This window comes from Heterodontus francisci, chromosome 41, assembly GCF_036365525.1.
Source record: "Heterodontus francisci isolate sHetFra1 chromosome 41, sHetFra1.hap1, whole genome shotgun sequence".
NCBI lineage: Eukaryota > Metazoa > Chordata > Chondrichthyes > Heterodontiformes > Heterodontidae > Heterodontus > Heterodontus francisci.
In genome coordinates, this window is record NC_090411.1 from 7,519,917 (window position 1) to 7,546,512 (window position 26,596).

Genomic DNA, 26,596 nt, shown 5'->3' on the forward strand with positions numbered 1-26,596 from the left:
GGCCGGTAGCATGTCAGAATCCATGAGAAAAGGCATCATCACCCTCATTTACAAGCAGAAGGGGGAGAGGGTAGAAATCAGAAATTGGCGGCCCATCTCACTGCTTAATGTTGATTACAAGATTCTGTCCAAAGTCATAGCCAGTCGAGTCAAGTCTGCTCTGGAGCTGGTGATTCACCCCGATCAGACCTGTACTGTACCCGGCAGGAAGATCTCTGATAGCCTCGCGCTACTCAGGGATACGATCGCCTACGTACGGGACAGGAGGGTGGACACCTGCCTCATCAGCCTGGACCAGGAGAAGGCTTTTGACAGGATATCGCACACCTACATGATGGACGTGCTTTCCAAAATGGGGTTTGGGGAGGGAATCTGCAATTGGATCCAACTGCTCTACACAAACATCAGTAGCGCAGTGTCAATCAACGGGTGGGAATCTGAAAGTTTCCCGATCAAATCTGGAGTCAGACAGGGCTGTCCTCTGTCCCCGGTCTTGTTTGTTTGCTGTATTGAACCCTTTGCTGAGTCTATTAGGAAGGATGCGAGCATAAGAGGGGTGACAATCCCAGGCAGCGGAGGCACTCAGGTCAAAACCTCCCTGTACATGGATGACGTCGCCGTCTTCTGCTCGGATCCGCTGTCCGTGCGCAGACTGATGAGCATCTGCGACCAGTTCGAACTGGCCTCGGGAGCCAAAGTTAACCACGGCAAGAGCGAGGCCATGTTCTTTGGGAACTGGGCTGACCGATCCTTTGTCCCCTTCACCGTCAGGTCAGATTACCTGAAGGTGCTGGGGATATGGTTCGGAAGGGCCGGGGCGTGCACCAAAACATGGGAGGAGCGAGTAGCCAAGGTACGACAAAAGTTGGGCATGTGGGGGCAGCGATCTCTCTCCATTGTGGGTAAGAACCTGGTCATCAGGTGCGAGGCGCTCACGTTGTTGCTCTACGTGGCGCAGGTCTGGCCCATACCCCACTCCTGCGCCGTGGCAGTCACCCGAGCCATTTTCCGCTTCGTCTGGGGATCTAAAATGGACCGGGTCCGGAGGGACACGATGTTCAAATCTCTGGACATGGGCGGGAAAAATGTACCCAACGTGGCCCTCATCCTGATGACCACCTTCGTGTGCGGCTGCATCAAGCTATGTGTCGATCCCCAGTACGCAAACTCCAAGTGTCACTACGTGCTGAGGTTCTATCTGTCCCCGGTGTTGCGAAGGATGGGCCTGGTCACATTGCCGCGGAACGCTCCGTGCAGTTGGGACGTGCCGTACCACCTATCCTTCGTGGAGCAGTTTCTGCGGAAAAACACCTTTGACCACCGGTCCATCAGGCAGTGGTCTGCACGGAATGTCCTCAAGGCCCTACGGGAAAAGGAAACGGTGGATCCTGTCGGATGGTTCCCCGAGCAGACCGTCAAAGTCATTTGGCGGAATGCCTCATCACCAGAACTTTCAAACAAGCACCAAGACGTAGCTTGGCTGGTGGTGAGAAGGGCCCTCCCCGTCAGATCCTTCATGCACACCCGAAGTCTCGCCCCCTCCGCACAGTGCCCCCGCGTTGGCTGTGGTGGGGAAGAGACGGTCGCCCACCTCCTCCTGGAATGTGCCTTTGCAAAGCAGGTGTGGAAAGAGATGCAGTGGTTTTTGTCAAGGTTCATCCCAAGCAGCTCTGTAACACAGGAGTCTGTGCTCTACGGGCTGTTCCCAGGGACGCACACCGAGACAAACATCAACTGCTGCTGGAGGACTATCAATTCGGTGAAAGACGCCCTTTGGTCTGCCCGAAACTTGCTGGTCTTCCAGCGCAAAGAGTTGTCCACCACCGAATGTTGCAGACTGGCACATTCCAAGGTCCAGGACTACGTGCTGAGGGACGCACTAAAGCTTGGGGCAGCCGCAGCAAAGGCTCAATGGGGAAAGACCACAGTGTAAGGTTCCCCCACCAAGCTGGACTGAGGGGCTGGAACCATGGGAAGCCCCTCGAACTGTATCGTTAATATTCTGAATTGCTGTAAATGTAAAACTGTAATTGACATGACAATTGTGAAACGGAAGGGTTGGGAAGAAACTCATGACATTATTGAAAGAAACTGATCTCTTTTGCAATGTTTGTATTTTTTCGTGCTGGTTGGAAACTGTTTGGCAATGTAATTTTTACAGATTTTTATGAATAAAGTATATTTTGAAAAAAAAAAAAAAAAAAAAAAAATCTGTTCTTATCAGTGCTTATTTGATTGAGAAGAGACCATGATCATTGCCTTTTGATCCTGGGGAAGCTTTGAGTAAAATGGCTATAACCAATTTTCGAGCTTCTGGCCAGGGAGTGCGCAACACCGTTCGGGTGGTCGTGAAGGACAAGGAAGGAGAGGCACCGGTCGATCGCACCTTCTTCATCAAGAAAATTCTCTTCGATTGCTGCGGATTTCAAGCGACGGATGTCTTCTGCCTGCAGGATTTCCCCAGCAGTGGATACTTCGACGTGACGTTCCGGAACGTGGCGGGATGCATCAAGTTCCTGAAGGCGTTCAAGGAGAAAGGGGACCGGGCTCCACTGTCGATCCTCACAGCGGAGCCGCTCTTCACGCTTCCGTCACAACGGGACCGGGTGGTGACGATTCACCTCTACAACCCCCATGTTCCGGTGGTGGATGTACTCACCTTTCTCGCCAGGTACGTCGAGGTGGCCGGCAGCAGCACTGATGTCAAGGACCCCTTTGGGATCTGGACCAGCAAGCGGCAGGTCAAGGTGACCTTGAAGGTAGATCCCAGTGGAGCCATCATCCACCCTCCCTCCAGCTTCGCTATCGGGGGAAGTCGAGGCTTCTTGGTCTACGCTGGGCAGCCCAGAGTTTGTCGCACCTGTGGCAAATCTGGTCACATGGCAGCCAACTGCAGCACGGTTGTTTGCAAGAACTGCAAGGAGGAAGGCCATCAGACCAAGGACTGTAAGCAGACTAAGTGTTGCAACTTGTGCGGTGCGGCAGGCCATCTCTACAAGACCTGCCCCAAACGTTGTCTCAGCTATGCTCAGGCGGCAAGGTCCAAGGAATGGCAGGGCGAAGGTTCGACGAAGGCGTCCGCTGTTCGAAAGGAGACCAGCAACCTTCTCCGCAGTGAGGAACTTCAACCTGAGAAGGAAGGGGAGGCGGCTGAAACCAACGACCCAGCACCTACCCAGCGCCCGGAAACCCCTCCTCCACAGACAGAATCAATGGAGGAGGAGGCAGCAGATGGACAAACAGGTCAGTGGCAAGTGGTCCAGAGGAAAACCACAAAGAAAAAACATCCCAAAGCCACCACCCAAACCAGTGGCAAGAGGAGGCTCTCTTCTGAATCAGACTGCAACAACTCCTCTTCACTGGACGGGGAAATGCTGGAACGACAGCCCCTTCAAAAGAGGCGGCAGAACTCCGAGATGGATGATCAAGCATCCCAGCCCCCGGGCACTGGAAGCTGTGATGGGCCCGGCGTGCCCCAACCCCAATTCCCCACACGTAACGACGTGGCCAACGCATCTCAGCTCCGGGACACCGGGAGCAAAGACACGTCTGGCGCACCTGAGCTCCGGGAGACCGGGAGCTGTGATGTTTTCGAGGAGGAACAGATGGAAGCAGCTGAGGACAACCCAATCCTCTCTGCCTACAAGACCCCCCCGATGTCACCCGAGCGGCACAAACCCTGCATGAAAAATCAGGAGGGGTTTCTGAGCCCAACCAACGTGAAACTGCTTGCGCATACGATGGGTATGCAGGAACATCCCGAAGGGGAAGGACTGGGACTAGCGAGGACAAATGGTATGGGAAGCAACAACTAATTTTTAGTAAAAAATGGGTGTAAGAATTGCTTCCATTAATGTGCGTAGCATTAAATCGACTACGCGATGTGTTTCAACCTTGGATTACCTTGCCAAGGTCAAAGCTGACCTACTGTTTCTGCAGGAGTGTGGAATACCACACCTCAGCACCTACAGGCAGTGGTCGCGATGGTGGTCCCACGGGCCATCGATCTGGTCGGGGGGTAATGACTGCCGTTCCTCCGGCCTGGGTATTCTGCTGCGGGGAGGTAACTTCACCATCTCCGAAGTTAAGGAGGTGGTGGGCGGCCGCCTCCTCGTAGCAGACGTGATGTACAACAACGCTCCGCTCCGGTTGATCAACGTGTACGCCCCGGTACAACGCAGCGAGCGGCTGACCGTCTTCCAGCAGCTCCCACTGCTGCTGGCGACGTCCAGGCCGGTCATCCTAGGCGGTGACTTCAACTGCATCATCGATGCGGCTGGACGATCCGGCAGTGACGACAGAAAACTGGACGCTACGTCCAGATTCCTCATAGAAACAGTTAAGGATGCCAAACTGCACGACGTCTTCAGCAAACCTGCAGACGGAGCGCAGCGCAGATACACATGGTCAAGATCGGACGGGTCTGCCCGTTCCAGGATTGACTTCCTGTTTGTTTCCCGTGCTGTCACGGTCGGATCCACCGACGTCAAGCCGGTGTTCTTCTCCGACCACTGCCTCTTACTGGCCGACTGTCACTTACAGGACGACCAGCGGGTTGGCAGAGGGACGTGGAAGCTCAATGCGACACTGCTGACCCCAGAGAACGTTGAGGAACTCAAAAGGGATTACAATGGTTGGAGGACCGTGAAACCCCTCTTTGAGTCTCCAGTTCACTGGTGGGAAGCGATTAAGGAGAACATCAAGAGGTTCTTCATCCACAAAGGTGTTCAGAAGGCGAGAGAGAGACAGAGGGAACTGTCCCGACTCCAGAAAATTATGCAAAATCTACTCCGGTTGCAGTCAATGGGGGTCGAGGTCAAGGAGGACCTCCAAGAGGTGAAGAGCCAGCAGGCCTCGCTCTTTGCCAAGGAGGCCTCCAAGATCATCTTCCGGTCCAGAGTCCGCTCCATCGAGCAGGATGAGACGTGCTCGCGTTACTTCTTCCAAAAGGTACACAGAGAGAGCTCTGTTATCAGCAGCCTGAAGGAAGAAGATGGCTCGGTAACGTCTTCGCAGTCCGACATACTAAGGATCAGCAAATCCTTTTATGCTGGGCTGTATGACGCGAAGCCCACAGACAGCAGAGCCTCCCAGTCCTTCCTGTCATCTATCACAGAGGTCTTAGATGACAGCAGGAGGGAGGGACTGGACAAGCCGCTAACTCTGGACGAGCTGACAAAGGCCGTCGAGTCTTTCGAGGCGAGTAAAACTCCCGGGAGCGACGGCTTACCGGTCGAGTTGTACTCGGCCCTGTGGGACTGGGTCGGCCCGGACCTGCTGGAAGTATACGAGAGTATGCTCCTGGCCGGTAGCATGTCAGAATCCATGAGAAAAGGCATCATCACCCTCATTTACAAGCAGAAGGGGGAGAGGGTAGAAATCAGAAATTGGCGGCCCATCTCACTGCTTAATGTTGATTACAAGATTCTGTCCAAAGTCATAGCCAGTCGAGTCAAGTCTGCTCTGGAGCTGGTGATTCACCCCGATCAGACCTGTACTGTACCCGGCAGGAAGATCTCTGATAGCCTCGCGCTACTCAGGGATACGATCGCCTACGTACGGGACAGGAGGGTGGACACCTGCCTCATCAGCCTGGACCAGGAGAAGGCTTTTGACAGGATATCGCACACCTACATGATGGACGTGCTTTCCAAAATGGGGTTTGGGGAGGGAATCTGCAATTGGATCCAACTGCTCTACACAAACATCAGTAGCGCAGTGTCAATCAACGGGTGGGAATCTGAAAGTTTCCCGATCAAATCTGGAGTCAGACAGGGCTGTCCTCTTTCCCCGGTCTTGTTTGTTTGCTGTATTGAACCCTTTGCTGAGTCTATTAGGAAGGATGCGAGCATAAGAGGGGTGACAATCCCAGGCAGCGGAGGCACTCAGGTCAAAACCTCCCTGTACATGGATGACGTCGCCGTCTTCTGCTCGGATCCGCTGTCCGTGCGCAGACTGATGAGCATCTGCGACCAGTTCGAACTGGCCTCGGGAGCCAAAGTTAACCACGGCAAGAGCGAGGCCATGTTCTTTGGGAACTGGGCTGACCGATCCTTTGTCCCCTTCACCGTCAGGTCAGATTACCTGAAGGTGCTGGGGATATGGTTCGGAAGGGCCGCGGCGTGCACCAAAACATGGGAGGACCGAGTAGCCAAGGTACGACAAAAGTTGGGCATGTGGGGGCAGCGGTCTCTCTCCATTGTGGGTAAGAACCTGGTCATCAGGTGCGAGGCGCTCACGTTGTTGCTCTACGTGGCGCAGGTCTGGCCCATACCCCACTCCTGCGCCGTGGCAGTCACCCGAGCCATTTTCCGCTTCGTCTGGGGATCTAAAATGGACCGAACCGGAGGGACATGATGTTCAAATCTCTGGACAAGGGCGGGAAAAATGTACCCAACGTGGCCCTCATCCTGATGACCACCTTCGTGTGCGGCTGCATCAAGCTATGTGTCGATCCCCAGTACGCAAACTCCAAGTGTCACTACGTGCTGAGGTTCTATCTGTCCCCGGTGTTGCGAAGGATGGGCCTGGTCACATTGCCGCGGAACGCTCCGTGCAGTTGGGCGGCGCCGCACCACCTATCCTTCGTGGAGCAGTTTCTGCGGAAAAACACCTTTGACCACCGGTCCATCAGGCAGTGGTCTGCACGGAATGTCCTCAAGGCCCTACGGGAAAAGGAAACGGTGGATCCTGTCGGATGGTTCCCCGAGCAGACCGTCAAAGTCATTTGGCGGAATGCCTCATCACCAGAACTTTCAAACAAGCACCAAGACGTAGCTTGGCTGGTGGTGAGAAGGGCCCTCCCCGTCAGATCCTTCATGCACACCCGAAGTCTCGCCCCCTCCGCACAGTGCCCCCGCGTTGGCTGTGGTGGGGAAGAGACGGTCGCCCACCTCCTCCTGGAATGTGCCTTTGCAAAGCAGGTGTGGAAAGAGATGCAGTGGTTTTTGTCAAGGTTCATCCCAAGCAGCTCTGTAACACAGGAGTCTGTGCTCTACGGGCTGTTCCCAGGGACGCACACCGAGACAAACATCAACTGCTGCTGGAGGACTATCAATTCGGTGAAAGACGCCCTTTGGTCTGCCCGAAACTTGCTGGTCTTCCAGCGCAAAGAGTTGTCCACCACCGAATGTTGCAGACTGGCACATTCCAAGGTCCAGGACTACGTGCTGAGGGACGCACTAAAGCTTGGGGCAGCCGCAGCAAAGGCTCAATGGGGAAAGACCACAGTGTAAGGTTCCCCCACCAAGCTAGACTGAGGGGCTGGAACCATGGGAAGCCCCTCGAGCTGTTTCGTTAATATTCTCAATTGCTGTAAATGTAAAACTGTAATTGACATGACAATTGAGAAACGGAAGGGTTGGGAAGAAACTCATGACAGTATTGAAGGAAACTGATCTCCCTTGCAATGTTTGTATTTTTTGGTGCTGTTTGGAAACTGTTTGGCAATGTAATTTTTACAGATTTTTATGAATAAAGTATATTTTGGAAATAAAAAAAAAAAAAAAAAAAAAAAAAAAAATCTGTTCTTATCAGTTTAATATCTGATACGTCCCCTATCTGGGGACCAAATATTAAATTGATTTTTGGGACAGGGAGATGGAACAGGGGCTTGCCCCGTCCACTCCATGCATCCACCTGGTATTGCAGTGTTTCCAGGAGCGGTGCAGCTTCCCCCTTCCATGGGGGCGAGATCCCTGCTGAAAAATAGAATTCGCAATAGTGACGGCGCTGCTGCTCGGCTGACTTTGCTGCAGTTTTCCGTGGGTGCTACGCTGCCCCCTGTTGGATTGCCCCGCAGTTGCAGGCCGCCCTTTGCTGCCCAGCGCGCGCGTGTCTTTTTTCCTGCGCAATGCCTCGCGCAGAAGCGCGAGGAATGGCTGCGAGTGGCATGCACGCGTGCTTTCCTTTCTGCTTGCAAGGCCCGGCAACAAAAGGAGCTCTGGCTCAAAGACCGCCCGCCGTCGCCTCTTTCGCCCTAGGCTCGCCCACCCGGCGGCTACTTTGAGGTAGAGGCCGCACGCCGGGCCTGACGCGCGCAGCAAACGCAGTTTTACGGCCATCGCTTCTCGGCCTTTTGGCTAAGATCAAGTGTAGTATCTGTTCTTATCAGTTTAATATCTGATCCGTCCCCTATCTGGGGACCAAATATTAAATTGATTTTTGGGACAGGGAGATGGAACAGGGGCTTGCCCCGTCCACTCCATGCATCCACCTGGTATTGCAGTGTTTCCAGGAGCGGTGCAGCTTCCCCCCTCCATGGGGGCGAGACCCCTGCTGAAAAATAGAATTCGCAATAGTGACGGCGCTGCTGGTCGGCTGACTTTGCTGCAGTTTTCCGTGGGCGTTACGCTGCCCCCTGTTGGATTGCCCCGCAGTTGCAGGCCGCCCTTTGCTGCCCAGCGCGCGCGTGTCTTTTTTCCTGCGCAATGCCTCGCGCAGAAGCGCGAGGAATGGCTGCGCGTGGCATGCACGCGTGCTTTCCTTTCTGCTTGCAAGGCCCGGCAACAAAAGGAGCTCTGGCTCAAAGACCGCCCGCCGTCGCCTCTTTCGCCCTAGGCTCGCCCACCCGGCGGCTACTTTGAGGTAGAGGCCGCACGCCGGGCCTGACGCGCGCAGCAAACGCAGTTTTACGGCCATCGCTTCTCGGCCTTTTGGCTAAGATCAAGTGTAGTATCTGTTCTTATCAGTGCTTATTTGATTGAGAAGAGACCATGATCATTGCCTTTTGATCCTGGGGAAGCTTTGAGTAAAATGGCTATAACCAATTTTCGAGCTTCGGGCCAGGGAGTGCGCAACACCGTTCGGGTGGTCGTGAAGGACAAGGAAGGAGATGCACCGGTCGATCGCACCTTCTTCATCAAGAAAATTCTCTTCGATTGCTGCGGATTTCAAGCGACGGATGTCTTCTGCCTGCAGGATTTCCCCAGCAGTGGATACTTCGACGTGACGTTCCGGAACGTGGCGGGATGCATCAAGTTCCTGAAGGCGTTCAAGGAGAAAGGGGACCGGGCTCCACTGTCGATCCTCACAGCGGAGCCGCTCTTCACGCTTCCGTCACAACGGGACCGGGTGGTGACGATTCACCTCTACAACCCCCATGTTCCGGTGGTGGATGTACTCACCTTTCTCGCCAGGTACGTCGAGGTGGCCGGCAGCAGCACTGATGTCAAGGACCCCTTTGGGATCTGGACCAGCAAGCGGCAGGTCAAGGTGACCTTGAAGGTAGATCCCAGTGGAGCCATCATCCACCCTCCCTCCAGCTTCGCTATCGGGGGAAGTCGAGGCTTCTTGGTCTACGCTGGGCAGCCCAGAGTTTGTCGCACCTGTGGCAAATCTGGTCACATGGCAGCCAACTGCAGCACGGTTGTTTGCAAGAACTGCAAGGAGGAAGGCCATCAGACCAAGGACTGTAAGCAGACTAAGTGTTGCAACTTGTGCGGTGCGGCAGGCCATCTCTACAAGACCTGCCCCAAACGTTGTCTCAGCTATGCTCAGGCGGCAAGGTCCAAGGAATGGCAGGGCGAAGGTTCGACGAAGGCGTCCGCTGTTCGAAAGGAGACCAGCAACCTTCTCCGCAGTGAGGAACTTCAACCTGAGAAGGAAGGGGAGGCGGCTGAAACCAACGACCCAGCACCTACCCAGCGCCCGGAAACCCCTCCTCCACAGACAGAATCAATGGAGGAGGAGGCAGCAGATGGACAAACAGGTCAGTGGCAAGTGGTCCAGAGGAAAACCACAAAGAAAAAACATCCCAAAGCCACCACCCAAACCAGTGGCAAGAGGAGGCTTTCTTCTGAATCAGACTGCAACAACTCCTCTTCACTGGACGGGGAAATGCTGGAACGACAGCCCCTTCAAAAGAGGCGGCAGAACTCCGAGATGGATGATCAAGCATCCCAGCCCCCGGGCACTGGAAGCTGTGATGGGCCCGGCGTGCCCCAACCCCAATTCCCCACACGAAACGACGTGGCCAACGCATCTCAGCTCCGGGACACCGGGAGCAAAGACACGTCTGGCGCACCTGAGCTCCGGGAGACCGGGAGCTGTGATGTTTTCGAGGAGGAACAGATGGAAGCAGCTGAGGACAACCCAATCCTCTCTGCCTACAAGACCCCCCCGATGTCACCCGAGCGGCACAAACCCTGCAGGAAAAATCAGGAGGGGTTTCTGAGCCCAACCAACGTGAAACTGCTTGCGCATACGATGGGTATGCAGGAACATCCCGAAGGGGAAGGACTGGGACTAGCGAGGACAAATGGTATGGGAAGCAACAACTAATTTTTAGTAAAAAATGGGTGTAAGAATTGCTTCCATTAATGTGCGTAGCATTAAATCGACTACGCGATGTGTTTCAACCTTGGATTACCTTGCCAAGGTCAAAGCTGACCTACTGTTTCTGCAGGAGTGTGGAATACCACACCTCAGCACCTACAGGCAGTGGTCGCGATGGTGGTCCCACGGGCCATCGATCTGGTCGGGGGGTAATGACTGCCGTTCCTCCGGCCTGGGTATTCTGCTGCGGGGAGGTAACTTCACCATCTCCGAAGTTAAGGAGGTGGTGGGCGGCCGCCTCCTCGTAGCAGACGTGATGTACAACAACGCTCCGCTCCGGTTGATCAACGTGTACGCCCCGGTACAACGCAGCGAGCGGCTGACCGTCTTCCAGCAGCTCCCACTGCTGCTGGCGACGTCCAGGCCGGTCATCCTAGGCGGTGACTTCAACTGCATCATCGATGCGGCTGGACGATCCGGCAGTGACGACAGAAAACTGGACGCTACGTCCAGATTCCTCATAGAAACAGTTAAGGATGCCAAACTGCACGACGTCTTCAGCAAACCTGCAGACGGAGCGCAGCGCAGATACACATGGTCAAGATCGGACGGGTCTGCCCGTTCCAGGATTGACTTCCTGTTTGTTTCCCGTGCTGTCACGGTCGGATCCACCGACGTCAAGCCGGTGTTCTTCTCCGACCACTGCCTCTTACTGGCCGACTGTCACTTACAGGACGACCAGCGGGTTGGCAGAGGGACGTGGAAGCTCAATGCGACACTGCTGACCCCAGAGAACGTTGAGGAACTCAAAAGGGATTACAATGGTTGGAGGACCGTGAAACCCCTCTTTGAGTCTCCAGTTCACTGGTGGGAAGCGATTAAGGAGAACATCAAGAGGTTCTTCATCCACAAAGGTGTTCAGAAGGCGAGAGAGAGACAGAGGGAACTGTCCCGACTCCAGAAAATTATGCAAAATCTACTCCGGTTGCAGTCAATGGGGGTCGAGGTCAAGGAGGACCTCCAAGAGGTGAAGAGCCAGCAGGCCTCGCTCTTTGCCAAGGAGGCCTCCAAGATCATCTTCCGGTCCAGAGTCCGCTCCATCGAGCAGGATGAGACGTGCTCGCGTTACTTCTTCCAAAAGGTACACAGAGAGAGCTCTGTTATCAGCAGCCTGAAGGAAGAAGATGGCTCGGTAACGTCTTCGCAGTCCGACATACTAAGGATCAGCAAATCCTTTTATGCTGGGCTGTATGACGCGAAGCCCACAGACAGCAGAGCCTCCCAGTCCTTCCTGTCATCTATCACAGAGGTCTTAGATGACAGCAGGAGGGAGGGACTGGACAAGCCGCTAACTCTGGACGAGCTGACAAAGGCCGTCGAGTCTTTCGAGGCGAGTAAAACTCCCGGGAGCGACGGCTTACCGGTCGAGTTGTACTCGGCCCTGTGGGACTGGGTCGGCCCGGACCTGCTGGAAGTATACGAGAGTATGCTCCTGGCCGGTAGCATGTCAGAATCCATGAGAAAAGGCATCATCACCCTCATTTACAAGCAGAAGGGGGAGAGGGTAGAAATCAGAAATTGGCGGCCCATCTCACTGCTTAATGTTGATTACAAGATTCTGTCCAAAGTCATAGCCAGTCGAGTCAAGTCTGCTCTGGAGCTGGTGATTCACCCCGATCAGACCTGTACTGTACCCGGCAGGAAGATCTCTGATAGCCTCGCGCTACTCAGGGATACGATCGCCTACGTACGGGACAGGAGGGTGGACACCTGCCTCATCAGCCTGGACCAGGAGAAGGCTTTTGACAGGATATCGCACACCTACATGATGGACGTGCTTTCCAAAATGGGGTTTGGGGAGGGAATCTGCAATTGGATCCAACTGCTCTACACAAACATCAGTAGCGCAGTGTCAATCAACGGGTGGGAATCTGAAAGTTTCCCGATCAAATCTGGAGTCAGACAGGGCTGTCCTCTTTCCCCGGTCTTGTTTGTTTGCTGTATTGAACCCTTTGCTGAGTCTATTAGGAAGGATGCGAGCATAAGAGGGGTGACAATCCCAGGCAGCGGAGGCAGGTCAAAACCTCCCTGTACATGGATGACGTCGCCGTCTTCTGCTCGGATCCGCTGTCCGTGCGCAGACTGATGAGCATCTGCGACCAGTTCGAACTGGCCTCGGGAGCCAAAGTTAACCACGGCAAGAGCGAGGCCATGTTCTTTGGGAACTGGGCTGACCGATCCTTTGTCCCCTTCACCGTCAGGTCAGATTACCTGAAGGTGCTGGGGATATGGTTCGGAAGGGCCGGGGCGTGCACCAAAACATGGGAGGAGCGAGTAGCCAAGGTACGACAAAAGTTGGGCATGTGGGGGCAGCGGTCTCTCTCCATTGTGGGTAAGAACCTGGTCATCAGGTGCGAGGCGCTCACGTTGTTGCTCTACGTGGCGCAGGTCTGGCCCATACCCCACTCCTGCGCCGTGGCAGTCACCCGAGCCATTTTCCGCTTCGTCTGGGGATCTAAAATGGACCGGGTCCGGAGGGACACGATGTTCAAATCTCTGGACAAGGGCGGGAAAAATGTACCCAACGTGGCCCTCATCCTGATGACCACCTTCGTGTGCGGCTGCATCAAGCTATGTGTCGATCCCCAGTACGCAAACTCCAAGTGTCACTACGTGCTGAGGTTCTATCTGTCCCCGGTGTTGCGAAGGATGGGCCTGGTCACATTGCCGCGGAACGCTCCGTGCAGTTGGGCGGCGCCGTACCACCTATCCTTCGTGGAGCAGTTTCTGCGGAAAAACACCTTTGACCACCGGTCCATCAGGCAGTGGTCTGCACGGAATGTCCTCAAGGCCCTACGGGAAAAGGAAACGGTGGATCCTGTCGGATGGTTCCCCGAGCAGACCGTCAAAGTCATTTGGCGGAATGCCTCATCACCAGAACTTTCAAACAAGCACCAAGACGTAGCTTGGCTGGTGGTGAGAAGGGCCCTCCCCGTCAGATCCTTCATGCACACCCGAAGTCTCGCCCCCTCCGCACAGTGCCCCCGCGTTGGCTGTGGTGGGGAAGAGACGGTCGCCCACCTCCTCCTGGAATGTGCCTTTGCAAAGCAGGTGTGGAAAGAGATGCAGTGGTTTTTGTCAAGGTTCATCCCAAGCAGCTCTGTAACACAGGAGTCTGTGCTCTACGGGCTGTTCCCAGGGACGCACACCGAGACAAACATCAACTGCTGCTGGAGGGCTATCAATTCGGTGAAAGACGCCCTTTGGTCTGCCCGAAACTTGCTGGTCTTCCAGCGCAAAGAGTTGTCCACCACCGAATGTTGCAGACTGGCACATTCCAAGGTCCAGGACTACGTGCTGAGGGACGCACTAAAGCTTGGGGCAGCCGCAGCAAAGGCTCAATGGGGAAAGACCACAGTGTAAGGTTCCCCCACCAAGCTGGACTGAGGGGCTGGAACCATGGGAAGCCCCTCGAACTGTATCGTTAATATTCTCAATTGCTGTAAATGTAAAACTGTAATTGACATGACAATTGTGAAACGGAAGGGTTGGGAAGAAACTCATGACATTATTGAAAGAAACTGATCTCTTTTGCAATGTTTGTATTTTTTCGTGCTGTTTGGAAACTGTTTGGCAATGTAATTTTTACAGATTTTTATGAATAAAGTATATTTTGGAAATAAAAAAAAAGTATCTGTTCTTATCAGTTTAATATCTGATACGTCCCCTATCTGGGGACCAAATATTAAATTGATTTTTGGGACAGGGAGATGGAACAGGGGCTTGCCCCGTCCACTCCATGCATCCACCTGGTATTGCAGTGTTTCCAGGAGCGGTGCAGCTTCTCCCCTCCATGGGGGCGAGACCCCTGCTGAAAAATAGAATTCGCAATAGTGACGGCGCTGCTGCTCGGCTGACTTTGCTGCAGTTTTCCGTGGGCGCTACGCTGCCCCCTGTTGGATTGCCCCGCAGTTGCAGGCCGCCCTTTGCTGCCCAGCGCGCGCGTGTCTTTTTTCCTGCGCAATGCCTCGCGCAGAAGCGCGAGGAATGGCTGCGCGTGGCATGCACGCGTGCTTTCCTTTCTGCTTGCAAGGCCCGGCAACAAAAGGAGCTCTGGCTCAAAGACCGCCCGCCGTCACCTCTTTCGCCCTAGGCTCGCCCACCCGGCGGCTACTTTGAGGTAGAGGCCGCACGCCGGGCCTGACGCGCGCAGCAAACGCAGTTTTACGGCCATCGCTTCTCGGCCTTTTGGCTAAGATCAAGTGTAGTATCTGTTCTTATCAGTTTAATATCTGATACGTCCCCTATCTGGGGACCAAATATTAAATTGATTTTTGGGACAGGGAGATGGAACAGGGGCTTGCCCCGTCCACTCCATGCATCCACCTGGTATTGCAGTGTTTCCAGGAGCGGTGCAGCTTCCCCCTTCCATGGGGGCGAGACCCCTGCTGAAAAATAGAATTCGCAATAGTGACGGCGCTGCTGCTCGGCTGACTTTGCTGCAGTTTTCCGTGGGCGCTACGCTGCTCCCTGTTGGATTGCCCCGCAGTTGCAGGCCGCCCTTTGCTGCCCAGCGCGCGCGTGTCTTTTTTCCTGCGCAATGCCTCGCGCAGAAGCGCGAGGAATGGCTGCGCGTGGCATGCACGCGTGCTTTCCTTTCTGCTTGCAAGGCCCGGCAACAAAAGGAGCTCTGGCTCAAAGACCGCCCGCCGTCGCCTCTTTCGCCCTAGGCTCGCCCACCCGGCGGCTACTTTGAGGTAGAGGCCGCACGCCGGGCCTGACGCGCGCAGCAAACGCAGTTTTACGGCCATCGCTTCTCGGCCTTTTGGCTAAGATCAAGTGTAGTATCGATGGTTCCCCGAGCAGACCGTCAAAGTCATTTGGCGGAATGCCTCATCACCAGAACTTTCAAACAAGCACCAAGACGTAGCTTGGCTGGTGGTGAGAAGGGCCCTCCCCGTCAGATCCTTCATGCACACCCGAAGTCTCGCCCCCTCCGCACAGTGCCCCCGCGTTGGCTGTGGTGGGGAAGAGACGGTCGCCCACCTCCTCCTGGAATGTGCCTTTGCAAAGCAGGTGTGGAAAGAGATGCAGTGGTTTTTGTCAAGGTTCATCCCAAGCAGCTCTGTAACACAGGAGTCTGTGCTCTACGGGCTGTTCCCAGGGACGCACACCGAGACAAACATCAACTGCTGCTGGAGGACTATCAATTCGGTGAAAGACGCCCTTTGGTCTGCCCGAAACTTGCTGGTCTTCCAGCGCAAAGAGTTGTCCACCACCGAATGTTGCAGACTGGCACATTCCAAGGTCCAGGACTACGTGCTGAGGGACGCACTAAAGCTTGGGGCAGCCGCAGCAAAGGCTCAATGGGGAAAGACCACAGTGTAAGGTTCCCCCACCAAGCTGGACTGAGGGGCTGGAACCATGGGAAACCCCTCGAACTGTATCGTTAATATTCTGAATTGCTGTAAATGTAAAACTGTAATTGACATGACAATTGTGAAACGGAAGGGTTGGGAAGAAACTCATGACAGTATTGAAGGAAACTGATCTCCCTTGCAGTGTTTGTATTTTTTGGTGCTGTTTGGAAACTGTTTGGCAATGTAATTTTTACAGATTTTTATGAATAAAGTATATTTTGGAAATAAAAAAAAAAAAAAAATCTGTTCTTATCAGTTTAATATCTGATACGTCCCCTATCTGGGGACCAAATATTAAATTGATTTTTGGGACAGGGAGATGGAACAGGGGCTTGCCCCGTCCACTCCATGCATCCACCTGGTATTGCAGTGTTTCCAGGAGCGGTGCAGCTTCCCCCTTCCATGGGGGCGAGACCTCTGCTGAAAAATAGAATTCGCAATAGTGACGGCGCTGCTGCTCGGCTGACTTTGCTGCAGTTTTCCGTGGGCGTTACGCTGCCCCCTGTTGGATTGCCCCGCAGTTGCAGGCCGCCCTTTGCTGCCCAGCGCGCGCGTGTCTTTTTTCCTGCGCAATGCCTCGCGCAGAAGCGCGAGGAATGGCTGCGCGTGGCATGCACGCGTGCTTTCCTTTCTGCTTGCAAGGCCCGGCAACAAAAGGAGCTCTGGCTCAAAGACCGCCCGCCGTCGCCTCTTTCGCCCTAGGCTCGCCCACCCGGCGGCTACTTTGAGGTAGAGGCCGCACGCCGGGCCTGACGCGCGCAGCAAACGCAGTTTTACGGCCATCGCTTCTCGGCCTTTTGGCTAAGATCAAGTGTAGTATCTGTTCTTATCAGTTTAATATCTGATACGTCCCCTATCTGGGGACCAAATATTAAATTGATTTTTGGGACAGGGAGATGGAACAGGGGCTTGCCCCGTCCACTCCATGCATCCACCTGGTATTGCAGTGTTTCCAGGAGCGGTGCAGCTTCCCCCCTCCATGGGGGCGAGACCCCTGCTGAAAAATAGAATTCGCAATAGTGACGGCGCTGCTGCTCGGCTGACTTTGCTGCAGTTTTCCGTGGGCGCTATGCTGCCCCCTGTTGGATTGCCCCGCAGTTGCAGACCGCCCTTTGCTGTTCAGCGCGCGCGTGTCTTTTTTCCTGCGCAATGCCTCGCGCAGAAGCGCAAGGAATGGCTGCGCGTGGCATGCACGCGTGCTTTCCTTTCTGCTTGCAAGGCCCGGCAACAAAAGGAGCTCTGGCTCAAAGACCGCCCGCCGTCGCCTCTTTCGCCCTAGGCTCGCCCACCCGGCGGCTACTTTGAGGTAGAGGCCGCACGCCGGGCCTGACGCGCGCAGCAAACGCAGTTTTACGGCCATTGCTTCTCGGCCTTTTGGCTAAGATCAAGTGTAGTATCTGTTCTTATCAGTGCTTATTTGATTGAGAAGAGACCATGATCATTGCTTTTTGATCCTGGGGAAGCTTTGAGTAAAATGGCTATAACCAATTTTCGAGCTTCGGGCCAGGGAGTGCGCAACACCGTTCGGGTGGTCGTGAAAGACAAGGAAGGAGATGCACCGGTCGATCGCACCTTCTTCATCAAGAAAATTCTCTTCGATTGCTGCGGATTTCAAGCGACGGACGTCTTCTGCCTGCAGGATTTCCCCAGCAGTGGGTACTTCGACGTGACGTTCCGGAACGTGGCGGGATGCATCAAGTTCCTGAAGGCGTTCAAGGAGAAAGGGGACCGGGCGCCACTGTCGATCCTCACAGCGGAGCCGCTCTTCACGCTTCCGTCACAACGGGACCGGGTGGTGACGATTCACCTCTACAACCCCCATGTTCCGGTGGTGGATGTACTCACCTTTCTCGCCAGGTACGTCGAGGTGGCCGGCAGCAGCACTGATGTCAAGGACCCCTTTGGGATCTGGACCAGCAAGCGGCAGGTCAAGGTGACCTTGAAGGTAGATCCCAGTGGAGCCATCATCCACCCTCCCTCCAGCTTCGCTATCGGGGGAAGTCGAGGCTTCTTGGTCTACGCTGGGCAGCCCAGAGTTTGTCGCACCTGTGGCAAATCTGGTCACATGGCAGCCAACTGCAGCACGGTTGTTTGCAAGAACTGCAAGGAGGAAGGCCATCAGACCAAGGACTGTAAGCAGACTAAGTGTTGCAACTTGTGCGGTGCGGCAGGCCATCTCTACAAGACCTGTCCCAAACGTTGTCAAAGCTATGCTCAGGCGGCAAGGTCCAAGGAATGGCCGGGCGAAGGTTCGACGAAGGCGTCCGCTGTTCGAAAGGAGACCAACAACCTTCTCCGCAGTGAGGAACTTCAACCTGAGAAGGAAGGGGAGGCGGCTGAAACCAACGACCCAGCACCTACCCAGCGCCCGGAAACCCCTCCCCCACAGACAGAATCAATGGAGGAGGAGGCAGCAGATGGACAAACAGGTCAGTGGCAAGTGGTCCAGAGGAGAACCACAAAGAAAAAACATCCCAAAGCCACCACCCAAACCAGTGGCAAGAGGAGGCTCTCTTCTGAATCAGACTGCAACAACTCCTCTTCACTGGACGGGGAAATGCTGGAACGACAGCCCCTTCAAAAGAGGCGGCAGAACTCCGAGATGGATGATAAAGCATCCCAGCCCCCGGGCACTGGAAGCTGTGATGGGCCCAGCGTGCCCCAACCCCAATGCCCCACACGTAACGACGTGGCCAACGCATCTCAGCTCCAGGACACCGGGAGCAAAGACACGTCTGGCGCACCTGAGCTCCGGGAGACCGGGAGCTGTGATGTTTTCGAGGAGGAACAGATGGAAGCAGCTGAGGACAACCCAATCCTCTCTGCCTACAAGACCCCCCCGATGTCACCCGAGCGGCACAAACCCTGCATGAAAAATCAGGAGGGGTTTCTGAGCCCAACCAACGTGAAACTGCTTGCGCATACGATGGGTATGCAGGAACATCCCGAAGGGGAAGGACTGGGACTAGCGAGGACAAATGGTATGGGAAGCAACAACTAATTTTTAGTAAAAAATGGGTGTAAGAATTGCTTCCATTAATGTGCGTAGCATTAAATCGACTACGCGATGTGTTTCAACCTTGGATTACCTTGCCAAGGTCAAAGCTGACCTACTGTTTCTGCAGGAGTGTGGAATACCACACCTCAGCACCTACAGGCAGTGGTCGCGATGGTGGTCCCACGGGCCATCGATCTGGTCGGGGGGTAATGACTGCCGTTCCTCCGGCCTGGGTATTCTGCTGCGGGGAGGTAACTTCACCATCTCCGAAGTTAAGGAGGTGGTGGGCGGCCGCCTCCTCGTAGCAGACGTGATGTACAACAACGCTCCGCTCCGGTTGATCAACGTGTACGCCCCGGTACAACGCAGCGAGCGGCTGACCGTCTTCCAGCAGCTCCCACTGCTGCTGGCGACGTCCAGGCCGGTCATCCTAGGCGGTGACTTCAACTGCATCATCGATGCGGCTGGACGATCCGGCAGTGACGACAGAAAACTGGACGCTACGTCCAGATTCCTCATAGAAACAGTTAAGGATGCCAAACTGCACGACGTCTTCAGCAAACCTGCAGACGGAGCGCAGCGCAGATACACATGGTCAAGATCGGACGGGTCTGCCCGTTCCAGGATTGACTTCCTGTTTGTTTCCCGTGCTGTCACGGCCGGATCCACCGACGTCAAGCCGGTGTTCTTCTCCGACCACTGCCTCTTACTGGCCGACTGTCACTTACAGGACGACCAGCGGGTTGGCAGAGGGACGTGGAAGCTCAATGCGACACTGCTGACCCCAGAGAACGTTGAGGAACTCAAAAGGGATTACAAAGGTTGGAGGACCGTGAAACCCCTCTTTGAGTCTCCAGTTCACTGGTGGGAAGCGATAAAGGAGAACATCAAGAGGTTCTTCATCCACAAAGGTGTTCAGAAGGCGAGAGAGAGACAGAGGGAACTGTCCCGACTCCAGAAAATTATGCAAAATCTACTCCGGTTGCAGTCAATGGGGGTCGAGGTCAAGGAGGACCTCCAAGAGGTGAAGAGCCAGCAGGCCTCGCTCTTTGCCAAGGAGGCCTCCAAGATCATCTTCCGGTCCAGAGTCCGCTCCATCGAGCAGGATGAGACGTGCTCGCGTTACTTCTTCCAAAAGGTACACAGAGAGAGCTCTGTTATCAGCAGCCTGAAGGAAGAAGATGGCTCGGTAACGTCTTCGCAGTCCGACATACTAAGGATCAGCAAATCCTTTTATGCTGGGCTGTATGACGCGAAGCCCACAGACAGCAGAGCCTCCCAGTCCTTCCTGTCATCTATCACAGAGGTCTTAGATGACAGCAGGAGGGAGGGACTGGACAAGCCGCTAACTCTGGACGAGCTGACAAAGGCCGTCGAGTCTTTCGAGGCGAGTAAAACTCCCGGGAGCGACGGCTTACCGGTCGAGTTGTACTCGGCCCTGTGGGACTGGGTCGGCCCGGACCTGCTGGAAGTATACGAGAGTATGCTCCTGGCTGGTAGCATGTCAGAATCCATGAGAAGAGGCATCATCACCCTCATTTACAAGCAGAAGGGGGAGAGGGTAGAAATCGGAAATTGGCGGCCCATCTCACTGCTTAATGTTGATTACAAGATTCTGTCCAAAGTCATAGCCAGTCGAGTCAAGTCTGCTCTGGAGCTGGTGATTCACCCCGATCAGACCTGTACTGTACCCGGCAGGAAGATCTCTGATAGCCTCGCGCTACTCAGGGATACGATCGCCTACGTACGGGACAGGAGGGTGGACACCTGCCTCATCAGCCTGGACCAGGAGAAGGCTTTTGACAGGATATCGCACACCTACATGATGGACGTGCTTTCCAAAATGGGGTTTGGGGAGGGAATCTGCAATTGGATCCAACTGCTCTACACAAACATCAGTAGCGCAGTGTCAATCAACGGGTGGGAATCTGAAAGTTTCCCGATCAAATCTGGAGTCAGACAGGGCTGTCCTCTTTCCCCGGTCTTGTTTGTTTGCTGTATTGAACCCTTTGCTGAGTCTATTAGGAAGGATGCGAGCACAAGAGGGGTGACAATCCCAGGCAGCGGAGGCACTCAGGTCAAAACCTCCCTGTACATGGATGACGTCGCCGTCTTCTGCTCGGATCCGCTGTCCGTGCGCAGACTGATGAGCATCTGCGACCAGTTCGAACTGGCCTCGGGAGCCAAAGTTAACCACGGCAAGAGCGAGGCCATGTTCTTTGGGAACTGGGCTGACCGATCCTTTGTCCCCTTCACCGTCAGGTCAGATTACCTGAAGGTGCTGGGGATATGGTTCGGAAGGGCCGGGGCGTGCACCAAAACATGGGAGGAGCGAGTAGCCAAGGTACGACAAAAGTTGGGCATGTGGGGGCAGCGGTCTCTCTCCATTGTGGGTAAGAACCTGGTCATCAGGTGCGAGGCGCTCACGTTGTTGCTCTACGTGGCGCAGGTCTGGCCCATACCCCACTCCTGCGCCGTGGCAGTCACCCGAGCCATTTTCCGCTTCGTCTGGGGATCTAAAATGGACCGGGTCCGGAGGGACACGATGTTCAAATCTCTGGACAAGGGCGGGAAAAATGTACCCAACGTGGCCCTCATCCTGATGACCACCTTCGTGTGCGGCTGCATCAAGCTATGTGTCGATCCCCAGTACGCAAACTCCAAGTGTCACTACGTGCTGAGGTTCTATCTGTCCCCGGTGTTGCGAAGGATGGGCCTGGTCACATTGCCGCGGAACGCTCCGTGCAGTTGGGCGGCGCCGTACCACCTATCCTTCGTGGAGCAGTTTCTGCGGAAAAACACCTTTGACCACCGGTCCATCAGGCAGTGGTCTGCACGGAATGTCCTCAAGGCCCTACGGGAAAAGGAAACGGTGGATCCTGTCGGATGGTTCCCCGAGCAGACCGTCAAAGTCATTTGGCGGAATGCCTCATCACCAGAACTTTCAAACAAGCACCAAGACGTAGCTTGGCTGGTGGTGAGAAGGGCCCTCCCCGTCAGATCCTTCATGCACACCCGAAGTCTCGCCCCCTCCGCACAGTGCCCCCGCGTTGGCTGTGGTGGGGAAGAGACGGTCGCCCACCTCCTCCTGGAATGTGCCTTTGCAAAGCAGGTGTGGAAAGAGATGCAGTGGTTTTTGTCAAGGTTCATCCCAAGCAGCTCTGTAACACAGGAGTCTGTGCTCTACGGGCTGTTCCCAGGGACGCACACCGAGACAAACATCAACTGCTGCTGGAGGGCTATCAATTCGGTGAAAGACGCCCTTTGGTCTGCCCGAAACTTGCTGGTCTTCCAGCGCAAAGAGTTGTCCACCACCGAATGTTGCAGACTGGCACATTCCAAGGTCCAGGACTACGTGCTGAGGGACGCACTAAAGCTTGGGGCAGCCGCAGCAAAGGCTCAATGGGGAAAGACCACAGTGTAATGTTCCCCCACCAAGCTGGACTGAGGGGCTGGAACCATGGGAAGCCCCTCGAACTGTATCGTTAATATTCTGAATTGCTGTAAATGTAAAACTGTAATTGACATGACAATTGTGAAACGGAAGGGTTGGGAAGAAACTCATGACATTATTGAAAGAAACTGATCTCTTTTGCAAGGTTTGTATTTTTTCGTGCTGGTTGGAAACTGTTTGGCAATGTAATTTTTACAGATTTTTATGAATAAAGTATATTTTGGAAATAAAAAAAAAAAAAAAAAAAAAAAAATCTGTTCTTATCAGTTTAATATCTGATACGTCCCCTATCTGGGGACCAAATATTAAATTGATTTTTGGGACAGGGAGATGGAACAGGGGCTTGCCCCGTCCACTCCATGCATCCACCTGGTATTGCAGTGTTTCCAGGAGCGGTGCAGCTTCCCCCCTCCATGGGGGCGAGACCCCTGCTGAAAAATAGAATTCGCAATAGTGACGGCGCTGCTGCTCGGCTGACTTTGCTGCAGTTTTCCGTGGGCGCTACGCTGCCCCCTGTTGGATTGCCCCGCAGTTGCAGGCCGCCCTTTGCTGCTCAGCGCGCGCGTGTCTTTTTTCCTGCGCAATGCCTCGCGCAGAAGCGCGAGGAATGGCTGCGCGTGGCATGCACGCGTGCTTTCCTTTCTGCTTGCAAGGCCCGGCAACAAAAGGAGCTCTGGCTCAAAGACCGCCCGCCGTCGCCTCTTTCGCCCTAGGGTCGCCCACCCGGCGGCTACTTTGACGTCGAGGCCGCACGCCGGGCCTGACGCGCGCAGCAAACGCAGTTTTACGGCCATCGCTTCTCGGCCTTTTGGCTAAGATCAAGTGTAGTATCTGTTCTTATCAGTTTAATATCTGATACGTCCCCTATCTGGGGACCAAATATTAAATTGATTTTTGGGACAGGGAGATGGAACAGGGGCTTGCCCCGTCCACTCCATGCATCCACCTGGTATTGCAGTGTTTCCAGGAGCGGTGCAGCTTCACCCCTCCATGGGGGCGAGACCCCTGCTGAAAAATAGAATTCGCAATAGTGACGGCGCTGCTGCTCGGCTGACTTTGCTGCAGTTTTCCGTGGGCGCTACGCTGCCCCCTGTTGGATTGCCCCGCAGTTGCAGGCCGCCCTTTGCTGCCCAGCGCGCCCGTGCCTTTTTTCCTGCGCAATGCCTCGCGCAGAAGCGCGAGGAATGGCTGCGCGTGGCATGCAAGGCCCGGCAACAAAAGGAGCTCTGGCTCAAAGACCGCCCGCCGTCGCCTCTTTTGCCCTAGGCTCGCCCACCCGGCGGCTACTTTGAGGTAGAGGCCGCACGCCGGGCCTGACGCGCGCAGCAAACGCAGTTTTACGGCCATCGCTTCTCGGCCTTTTGGCTAAGATCAAGTGTAGTATCTGTTCTTATCAGTGCTTATTTGATTGAGAAGAGACCATGATCATTGCCTTTTGATCCTGGGGAAGCTTTGAGTAAAATGGCTATAACCAATTTTCGAGCTTCGGGCCAGTGAGTGCGCAACACCGTTCGGGTGGTCGTGAAGGACAAGGAAGGAGATGCACTGGTCGATCGCACCTTTTTCATCAAGAAAATTCTCTTCGATTGCTGCGGATTTCAAGCGACGGATGTCTTCTGCCTGCAGGATTTCCCCAGCAGTGGATACTTCGACGTGACGTTCCGGAACGTGGCGGGATGCATCAAGTTCCTGAAGGCGTTCAAGGAGAAAGGGGACCGGGCGCCACTGTCGATCCTCACAGCGGAGCCGCTCTTCACGCTTCCGTCACAACGGGACCGGGTGGTGACGATTCACCTCTACAACCCCCATGTTCCGGTGGTGGATGTACTCACCTTTCTCGCCAGGTACGTCGAGGTGGCCGGCAGCAGCACTGATGTCAAGGACCCCTTTGGGATCTGGACCAGCAAGCGGCAGGTCAAGGTGACCTTGAAGGTAGATCCCAGTGGAGCCATCATCCACCCTCCCTCCAGCTTCGCTATCGGGGGAAGTCGAGGCTTCTTGGTCTACGCTGGGCAGCCCAGAGTTTGTCGCACCTGTGGCAAATCTGGTCACATGGCAGCCAACTGCAGCACGGTTGTTTGCAAGAACTGCAAGGAGGAAGGCCATCAGACCAAGGACTGTAAGCAGACTAAGTGTTGCAACTTGTGCGGTGCGGCAGGCCATCTCTACAAGACCTGCCCCAAACGTTGTCTCAGCTATGCTCAGGCGGCAAGGTCCAAGGAATGGCAGGGCGAAGGTTCGACGAAGGCGTCCGCTGTTCGAAAGGAGACCAGCAACCTTCTCCGCAGTGAGGAACTTCAACCTGAGAAGGAAGGGGAGGCGGCTGAAACCAACGACCCAGCACCTACCCAGCGCCCGGAAACCCCTCCTCCACAGACAGAATCAATGGAGGAGGAGGCAGCAGATGGACAAACAGGTCAGTGGCAAGTGGTCCAGAGGAAAACCACAAAGAAAAAACATCCCAAAGCCACCACCCAAACCAGTGGCAAGAGGAGGCTCTCTTCTGAATCAGACTGCAACAACTCCTCTTCACTGGACGGGGAAATGCTGGAACGACAGCCCCTTCAAAAGAGGCGGCAGAACTCCGAGATGGATGATCAAGCATCCCAGCCCCCGGGCACTGGAAGCTGTGATGGGCCCGGCGTGCCCCAACCCCAATTCCCCACACGTAACGACGTGGCCAACGCATCTCAGCTCCGGGACACCGGGAGCAAAGACACGTCTGGCGCACCTGAGCTCCGGGAGACCGGGAGCTGTGATGTTTTCGAGGAGGAACAGATGGAAGCAGCTGAGGACAACCCAATCCTCTCTGCCTACAAGACCCCCCCGATGTCACCCGAGCGGCACAAACCCTGCAGGAAAAATCAGGAGGGGTTTCTGAGCCCAACCAACGTGAAACTGCTTGCGCATACGATGGGTATGCAGGAACATCCCGAAGGGGAAGGACTGGGACTAGCGAGGACAAATGGTATGGGAAGCAACAACTAATTTTTAGTAAAAAATGGGTGTAAGAATTGCTTCCATTAATGTGCGTAGCATTAAATCGACTACGCGATGTGTTTCAACCTTGGATTACCTTGCCAAGGTCAAAGCTGACCTACTGTTTCTGCAGGAGTGTGGAATACCACACCTCAGCACCTACAGGCAGTGGTCGCGATGGTGGTCCCACGGGCCATCGATCTGGTCGGGGGGTAATGACTGCCGTTCCTCCGGCCTGGGTATTCTGCTGCGGGGAGGTAACTTCACCATCTCCGAAGTTAAGGAGGTGGTGGGCGGCCGCCTCCTCGTAGCAGACGTGATGTACAACAACGCTCCGCTCCGGTTGATCAACGTGTACGCCCCGGTACAATGCAGCGAGCGGCTGACCGTCTTCCAGCAGCTCCCACTGCTGCTGGCGACGTCCAGGCCGGTCATCCTAGGCGGTGACTTCAACTGCATCATCGATGCGGCTGGACGATCCGGCAGTGACGACAGAAAACTGGACGCTACGTCCAGATTCCTCATAGAAACAGTTAAGGATGCCAAACTGCACGACGTCTTCAGCAAACCTGCAGACGGAGCGCAGCGCAGATACACATGGTCAAGATCGGACGGGTCTGCCCGTTCCAGGATTGACTTCCTGTTTGTTTCCCGTGCTGTCACGGTCGGATCCACCGACGTCAAGCCGGTGTTCTTCTCCGACCACTGCCTCTTACTGGCCGACTGTCACTTACAGGACGACCAGCGGGTTGGCAGAGGGACGTGGAAGCTCAATGCGACACTGCTGACCCCAGAGAACGTTGAGGAACTCAAAAGGGATTACAATGGTTGGAGGACCGTGAAACCCCTCTTTGAGTCTCCAGTTCACTGGTGGGAAGCGATTAAGGAGAACATCAAGAGGTTCTTCATCCACAAAGGTGTTCAGAAGGCGAGAGAGAGACAGAGGGAACTGTCCCGACTCCAGAAAATTATGCAAAATCTACTCCGGTTGCAGTCAATGGGGGTCGAGGTCAAGGAGGACCTCCAAGAGGTGAAGAGCCAGCAGGCCTCGCTCTTTGCCAAGGAGGCCTCCAAGATCATCTTCCGGTCCAGAGTCCGCTCCATCGAGCAGGATGAGACGTGCTCGCGTTACTTCTTCCAAAAGGTACACAGAGAGAGCTCTGTTATCAGCAGCCTGAAGGAAGAAGATGGCTCGGTAACGTCTTCGCAGTCCGACATACTAAGGATCAGCAAATCCTTTTATGCTGGGCTGTATGACGCGAAGCCCACAGACAGCAGAGCCTCCCAGTCCTTCCTGTCATCTATCACAGAGGTCTTAGATGACAGCAGGAGGGAGGGACTGGACAAGCCGCTAACTCTGGACGAGCTGACAAAGGCCGTCGAGTCTTTCGAGGCGAGTAAAACTCCCGGGAGCGACGGCTTACCGGTCGAGTTGTACTCGGCCCTGTGGGACTGGGTCGGCCCGGACCT

At 54.9% G+C, this 26,596-nt stretch overlaps 7 non-coding genes and 5 pseudogenes across 7 annotated transcripts; all 12 read left to right on the forward strand.

The window, feature by feature from the left end:
- The first annotated feature begins 7,480 nt into the window (after positions 1–7,480).
- On the forward strand, positions 7,481–7,675 carry LOC137354356 (U2 spliceosomal RNA). The gene has a single exon (XR_010970387.1). It is a non-coding gene; the product is annotated as a U2 spliceosomal RNA (small nuclear RNA).
- Positions 7,676–8,061: 386 nt separating this feature from the next.
- On the forward strand, positions 8,062–8,252 carry LOC137353981 (U2 spliceosomal RNA). The gene has a single exon (XR_010970131.1). It is a non-coding gene; the product is annotated as a U2 spliceosomal RNA (small nuclear RNA).
- Positions 8,253–8,638: 386 nt separating this feature from the next.
- Positions 8,639–8,747, forward strand: LOC137354639 (U2 spliceosomal RNA; annotated as a pseudogene).
- Positions 8,748–13,943: 5,196 nt separating this feature from the next.
- Positions 13,944–14,121, forward strand: LOC137354166 (U2 spliceosomal RNA; annotated as a pseudogene).
- Positions 14,122–14,507: 386 nt separating this feature from the next.
- On the forward strand, positions 14,508–14,698 carry LOC137354880 (U2 spliceosomal RNA). Its single transcript, XR_010970531.1, has one exon. It is a non-coding gene; the product is annotated as a U2 spliceosomal RNA (small nuclear RNA).
- A 386-nt stretch (positions 14,699–15,084) lies between these two features.
- LOC137354847 (U2 spliceosomal RNA) lies at positions 15,085–15,185 on the forward strand (annotated as a pseudogene).
- A 723-nt stretch (positions 15,186–15,908) lies between these two features.
- Positions 15,909–16,090, forward strand: LOC137354267 (U2 spliceosomal RNA). Its single transcript, XR_010970336.1, has one exon. It is a non-coding gene; the product is annotated as a U2 spliceosomal RNA (small nuclear RNA).
- A 386-nt stretch (positions 16,091–16,476) lies between these two features.
- LOC137354881 (U2 spliceosomal RNA) lies at positions 16,477–16,667 on the forward strand. Its single transcript, XR_010970532.1, has one exon. It is a non-coding gene; the product is annotated as a U2 spliceosomal RNA (small nuclear RNA).
- A 386-nt stretch (positions 16,668–17,053) lies between these two features.
- Positions 17,054–17,162, forward strand: LOC137354594 (U2 spliceosomal RNA; annotated as a pseudogene).
- Positions 17,163–22,362: 5,200 nt separating this feature from the next.
- On the forward strand, positions 22,363–22,553 carry LOC137354333 (U2 spliceosomal RNA). Its single transcript, XR_010970366.1, has one exon. It is a non-coding gene; the product is annotated as a U2 spliceosomal RNA (small nuclear RNA).
- Positions 22,554–22,939: 386 nt separating this feature from the next.
- Positions 22,940–23,130, forward strand: LOC137355077 (U2 spliceosomal RNA). Its single transcript, XR_010970722.1, has one exon. It is a non-coding gene; the product is annotated as a U2 spliceosomal RNA (small nuclear RNA).
- Positions 23,131–23,492: 362 nt separating this feature from the next.
- Positions 23,493–23,601, forward strand: LOC137354607 (U2 spliceosomal RNA; annotated as a pseudogene).
- Positions 23,602–26,596: the final 2,995 nt, after the last annotated feature.